Here is a 6,747-nt window from a genome sequence, read left to right on the forward strand (position 1 = left end):
ACCCCATATCAAATTCTTCATATGGATCCAAGTCCTCATACGGACCAAATTCCTCACGTGGATCAAATTCCTCAAAAGGATCAAAGTCCCCATATGATTATCATCGTGCTAACAACTCTGTTTCGCAGGGAAGAACTAAGGGCTATGAATATGAGAATTATTCTTCTAATCATTATGTTCATAAGTCCTCGAAGAATTTCTCTGCTTATTCATATGCTTACCCTAACTCCTCTTATGTGAAACGAATGGATTGGCTTCTATGCCACCTTTCTCGTATGGATCTCGCAGAGTGATGAACTCTTTGCCACCCCTTCAGATGTGGGTGGTGAAGAAAAAGAACTAATCTCTTATGCAGGGTGAGGTCTCCAGACGTGCTCAAACGTCTGAAGAATTTTCTGGAGACCTGAAAAGTGCCTGAATGGACGCAGGCTAATCATGAAGAAATGAACTTTCATTTCTCACGTCCTCATACTGTTTTTAACTGTTGCATTGCTTGATGAAATTGGTCTGATGAATTGTGATGTCATATTCTTCACTGATGAAGTATATGAAGTTCGTAAGCTGCACTAATTCATCTGCAGGATGATCAACCCAAAGCCACTGAGTGGGTCCTCGATAGTGGATGTACAAATCACATGACTGGTGACAAGAATCTATTGATTGATGCCCCCTTATCACCATCGCATCTGAAGCATATCATCTTCGCTGACAAAGGCAAAAGTCAGGTATTGGGTCTAGGTAAGGTTGCGATCACAAAGGATCGACACATGGACAAAGTCATGCTTGTCGAGTCCTTAGGATACAATCTTATGTCTGTCTCAATGCTTTGTGATCTTGATATGGTAGTTGTCTTTGGCAAGTATCGTTGTGTTGTGGTTATGGAAGCTGACAATTCCAAAGTCTTCGAAGGCTTTAGGAGAGGAGACTTGTATATTGTCGATTTCTCTACAGGACCGCAACCAGCCGTGTGCCTACTTGCAAAAGCTTCAGAAGGTTGGCTATGGCATCGACGACTTGGTCATGCAGGCATGAGGAATTTGCACACGCTTGCAAAGAAGAAGCATGTCATTGGCATTGAGAATGTCAAATTCCTCAAGGATCACTTGTGTGGAGCTTGTGAAGCTGGAAAGATGACCAAGGCTAAGTATCCAGCGAAGACTATCATGACCACTACTCGACCATTCGAATTGCTTCACATGGACCTCTTTGGTCCTAACCATTACTCAGCTGTCACAAATGACGCATCTCTCTATGGGCTTGTTATTGTTGATGATTACTCTCGTTACACATGGGTACACATTGTTACTTACAAACATGAAGTGCAGGAAGTCTTCAAACGATTTTCCTCGAGGGCTTCAACCAACTTTGGTGTGAAGATCAAGCACATCAGAAGTGACAATGGAACTGAGTTCAAGAATTCTGGTCTTGATGACTATCTTGATGAACTTGGTATTACTCATGAGTTATCTGCTCCTTATACTCCTCAGCAGAATGGCTTCGTGGAGCGCAAGAACAGAACTCTTGTTGAGATGGCTCGCACTATGCTTGATGAGTACAAGACGCCTCGTCACTTCTGGATTGAGGCAGCGTGCCACATCATCAACAGGGTATATCTTCACAAATTCTTCAAGAAGACTGCCTATGAACTCCTCACTGACAAGAAACCCAATGTGAGTTATTTCAAAGTCTTCGGTGCTAAATGTTGGATTAGAGATCCTCATCACAATGCTAAATTTGCACCGAAAGCACATGAAGGTTTTATGCTTGGTTACAGAAAGGACTCGCACACCTACAGAGTCTTCAACACCGTTCTTCACAAGGTTGTTGAAACTGTAGATGTGCGATTCGATGAAACTAATGGCTCGCAAAGAGAGCACCTACCCTTTGTGATAGATGAACCAGCACCTGAGGAAACTATCAAGTTCAAGGCTACTGAGGATGTCATTCCTACCGAAGAATCTGCTGAAGAATTCATTCCAGAACGTGAAGAACGTCGAGCTAATGCACCTGAAGAAATTGCAGAAGAAAATGGTGCTGAAGAAAATGCTGATCAAATTCCTCGACGACAACCTACTCATCCTCGCGTTGCAAAAGAAGTGCAAGTTGAGAAGATCATCGATGACATTGAAGCGCCAGGTCCTCTCACACGCTCAAAAGCTTCACATTGTCTAACTTTTGTGGGCACTATGCTTTTGTCTCTATCACAGAGCCCACTAAGGTAGATGAAGCATTTCTGGAGCCTGAGTGGATTCAGGCCATGCAAGAAGAATTACATCAGTTCGAGCTCAACAACGTCTGGGAACTGGTTAAACGTCCAGATCCTTGCAAGCACAATATCATTGGCACAAAGTGGATCTACCGCAACAAGCAAGATGAAAATGGCCTTGTGGTGAGGAATAAGGCACGGCTAGTAGCTCAAGGCTACACACAGGTTGAAGGAATTGATTTCGATGAAACTTTTGCACCTGTTGCTAGACTTGAAGCTATTCGCATATTACTTTCTTATGCTAACCATCATGATATCACTTTATATCAAATGGATGTGAAAAGTGCATTCCTCAATGGTAAGCTTGAGGAAGAAGTATATGTTGCTCAACCCTCAGGTTTTGAAGACCCTAAGCATCCTGACAAAGTCTTCAGACTAAATAAGGCCCTCTATGGCCTCAAGCAGGCCCCTCGGGCGTGGTATGATACTTTGAAGGAATACCTCATGAAGAAAGGCTTCAAACCCGGTTCACTCGACCCTACTCTTTTCACTAAATCATATGATGATGAATTGTTTGTATGCCAAATATATGTTGATGATATCATCTTTGGCTGTACTGACCAACGTTATAGTGATGAATTTGCCTATATGATGAGTGAAGAATATCAAATGTCTATGATGGGAGAGTTGAAATTCTTCTTAGGTCTTCAAATTCATCAACAGCGCAATGGCATATTCATATATCAGGAGAAATATCTCAAGGATGTACTGAGGAAATTCGGCATGCAAGATTGCAAAGGCGTCAAAATTCCGATGCCCACAAATGGCCATCTGTGCACTGATGAAAATGGTATTGACTTTGATCAAAAGGTATACCGCTCCATGATTGGTTCTTTATTGTACTTATGTGCATCTAGGCCAGATATCATGCTTAGTGTTTGCATGTGTGCCCGATTTCAAGCTACACCGAAGGAATCACACCATAAGGCTGTGAAACATATTCTTCGATATCTAGCTCACACACCAACACTAGGATTATGGTACCCCAAGGGCTCGGCTTTTGATCTCGTTGGATATTCTGACTCTGACTATGCTGGTGATCGTGTGGACCGCAAGTCAACATCTGGTACATGTCATTTCCTCAGACGATCTTTGGTCTGTTGGTCCTCAAAGAAGCAGAACTGCGTATCACTGTCTACTGCTGAAGCTGAGTACATTGCTGCTGGCTCTTGCTGTGCTCAATTGCTGTGGATGAAGCAAACTCTCAAGGACTACGGTGTCAACATGAAGAATGTGCCTCTCTTCTGTGACAATGAGAGTGCCATCAAGATTGCTCACAACCCAGCTCAGCACTCGAAGACAAAGCAGATTCAGATTCGTCATCATTTTCTTCGCGATCATGTGTTGAAGGACGACATTTCTATTGAGCATGTGAAGACTGAAGAACAGCTAGCCGATATCTTCACAAAGCCCTTGGATGAGAAGAGATTTAGCAAGTTGCGGTGTGAGCTAAATATCTTAGAATCTTCGATTGTTCTTTGAAGAGGACACTCATCCTAACACTTATGCAAAATTGATGACTTAGATGTGCAACACATGAAGAAATTTTTCTTCAATCAATGAAGAATAACACTCTAAGTGTGAAGAAATTAATGAAGAATTTGATTCTCAGAACCCTACGACAAATTGTACGCGGTGTCTGAAATCATCATTCTTATACGGTGGGTCACGCCACCACAAAAGTTGAAAATCTTCAATTTAAGTTTTTCCTCAGTTTTGAAATTCCTCAGTTGTTCATATTCTTCAACTTTGCAAAATCTTCACTGTTTCCGTCGTTTTTCTTCATTGGCTATATATATATAAGTTTATGTCCTCTACAACATTCACTTATGGCTAATTCTTCAAGTTGGTTTTTCTGCTAAGTGAATGTGATCGGACCCTTCCCCCTCTATGCTATACTCAACCCAATCTATTCACAAATTCTTCATGTGCGTTCTATTTGAAACTCGTTCAAAATCTTCACTGTGTCCTTGTCAGCTGAAGAATTTGCGAACGGAACTTTTAACTTATCTTATCCAAATTTTCGGCTTTGCCGCTCAAACCGTTCCGCTTCCCACGATATACTTATCTATTCACCCACGATCTAACACGATCTCCACTTCTCAGTACATGGGTGACACATGTCAAGCGAATGAGAAGGGTCAGGGGCACGTTCGTCCAATTTCTTCGGGCGAACACTTTTTCACCGTGGCTATAAATACCCCCCTCTCCCCTTCCTCACTTCTTTTACTCCGCTCGACCTCTCTCCAGCTCGAGCTTCTCAAACCCTAGCGCCGCCGCTACATCATCGTCGCTTGTGAGGAAGAGCTTCGCTGCCTCGACCTCGTCGCCGCCGTACTCGCGCCGGCCGCAGAAATATTCTCTCCACCACCGCCGTAGCCGTCTTCCTTCGCCGAGTTAGGGCGTGGAAGATCTGCACAGACGAGCTTCACCTCTCCACATCCCAGTTCGTCGTGTTCTTCATTCAGGGTAATTAAAAGTTACTTTTACTGCCCTCTTTGATTCAAATGATTTCTACAAAATCTTCAAAGGTGTTTATTCTTCAAATTTTTCACACACTGAACACCTCACTTGTCATCTGTTCTTGATTCGTTTCTCTAAGCATCATTTTTCTTCAAGATTCCTCAATTGTGTGGATCTTCGATCTATACAACTCTGGAACCTAAGACAAAGAACGCTTAGTGAAATTCTTCAAGACTCATCTGGTCAATTTCCTCAAACTTGTTCTTTTTGAAAAACCTTTTGAGAATGCATATGACCTCTCCAAATTCCTCGCAACTATACTCTGTTCACAGGTACTCATGTCCGCTGCTGAATCACTAGGTTCTCATCAACTTAACTCATTTGCAGCATTCCTCGAAGAAAAGTTGCATACTTCTTCAGAGAGTTCAATTGTTAAAATTCCTCAACTGAAGAAAATGGCTGATGGAAAGAAACCACGGAAAGGAGGAAAGAGGCCTGAGGTCAATACTGCCTTTGAAATCCCTGAGGACATTTATGCTGGGTACTTCACACCCCCTGAGGAAGATAAAAATCAGCGCAAGGTGCGCATTCAGAGGATAGAAAGGAGATGGGCAAAAGAGTGGAGGGAGTACAGGTATGTGACTCCAAAATACGTGAAGAAATTCGCTGTTACTCCTCCATGCTCAAGACCACCATTGGCACCTGGCCAAGAGGCAGATCCCACTAGCATCAAGCGCGGTGAGGATTTTCCTGAAGAATGGGCCAAGCGCCAGGCCAAGTTGGCCAAACAGGCAAAAGATGCAGTGAAGAAATTCAACGAAGATTCCACTGCTGCTGCTGCTGAGGCCTCTATAAGGCCGAAGAAATCCATGGCAAAGAAGCGTGCGCACAAGCCAAGTGCCTCTTCTTCAATGCCCTCACGGCCAATTTCCTCAGCTCAGCCCTCACGGCCAATACCTCAAGCCACTCCTGCTCCTCCAAAGTCCTCAGCTGCTCCGACAAAATCCTCAGCACCTGTGCATCTCGCCACGTGCCAAAGGACTACAGACATCTCTATTGCCTCAGGAGCTTCAGCTAGTTCCTCAGCTGCACCAAATTCTTCAACAGGACCCTCTCTGTTGAAGACAAAGACCACTGCTGGACGAGGCTCTCGCCCAAGTCCTCATAAGAAGAAGGTCGCCTTCCAAGTGCCATCTGAAGAAGACGAAGCTGATGATGAAGAACTTGCTGAGATCATCAGAGATAGGCAAGTCAGGGCCGCTAGAGCCAAAGGCACAAATGTGCCACTGCTTTTGGATCCAAGGTTGATCCTCGACTATATTGATCTGTGGCACAAGGACCCAAACACTCCTATGCCTGATTTCAAGTTGACACCTGGCCAAAGTCACATGCTGACCCATTTCATCCAAGAAGAAAAATGGAAATATGAGAAGGCCAGGCAGATCAAGAAAGCGCAATATAAGAAGGAGAAATTTCTGAAGAACAACGTTGTCACTATGACAACTGATGAACTTGTAAAGATTCAGTCTGAAATCAAAGTCCTCAGCGATGATTTCAATGCTTACTATGCTAATTGGCAAGGAGCCAAGGTCAGGTTTGTTAAACTGACTGAGAAGTTCACTACCAATGTTGCAGCCCCATCACAACAAGAAATTCCTCAGGCTGAAGCATCTGCTCAGCCAACTGAAGAACATGCCAGCACCGCTGATGACAATCAGGCTTCTGAAGAAAATGTGAGTTTCAGGGCTGATGACTGCATTCTAGCCGCTGAAGAAATTGCTAGGGCACCCACTAGTGGTGCGCCTGAAGAAAATGAAGAGGTCAGGGCAACTGCATCAGTTGTGCCTGAAGAAACTGAACCAAATTCCTCTGCTCCTCCTGCGCCTACTCCAACTCCAATCCTTCCATCTGCATCAGATGTGAAGAAGACCAAGGCTGCAGAGCGTGCAGCAGTGAAGAAAAGGAAAGCATCAGCTCCTTCAGATTCTTCAGCACCGAAGAAGATGAAGAAATTGACA

Source organism: Aegilops tauschii, chromosome 2, assembly GCF_002575655.3.
Source record: "Aegilops tauschii subsp. strangulata cultivar AL8/78 chromosome 2, Aet v6.0, whole genome shotgun sequence".
Taxonomy (NCBI): domain Eukaryota; kingdom Viridiplantae; phylum Streptophyta; class Magnoliopsida; order Poales; family Poaceae; genus Aegilops; species Aegilops tauschii.